Raw genomic sequence first — 443 nt, 5'->3', positions numbered from 1 at the left:
CCGTCCCCCACTCCACGGCCCCCTGAGATGAACATTCGTTATAATGGATGAACCTACAGTGCTGATTCCTGGAATCCGGTCAGGGCACAGGCCTGGGTTGTGGGCTCGATCCCCAGTGGGGGGCGTGCAGGAGGCAGCCGATCCATGATTCTCTCCCATCATTGATATTTCTCTCTCTCTCCCTCTCCCTTCCTCTACTGAAACTAAAAAATATATTTTACAAAAAACTACAACAAACCCACAGTGCCAAGTTGTCATCCCCCGGGGGGGAGTGGAGGGAGAGGCAACCCATGGAAGTGAATTCCGAGAGCAAACTGGCGTGCGTGTGTTTTGGGTGAAGGGCATTGAGAGGTGAGGGTGTGCTGGGGCGAGAGGTGAGGGGGGTCTTTTTAAACGTGATTTTAATTTTTTTAGAGATAATTTTTGAGGGCAGATCCAGGCTG

This window comes from Myotis davidii, unplaced genomic scaffold (assembly GCF_000327345.1).
Source record: "Myotis davidii unplaced genomic scaffold, ASM32734v1 scaffold845, whole genome shotgun sequence".
Lineage (NCBI taxonomy): Eukaryota > Metazoa > Chordata > Mammalia > Chiroptera > Vespertilionidae > Myotis > Myotis davidii.
The sequence above is the reverse complement of the archived record's forward strand: the minus strand, read 5'-3'. Positions refer to the sequence as shown.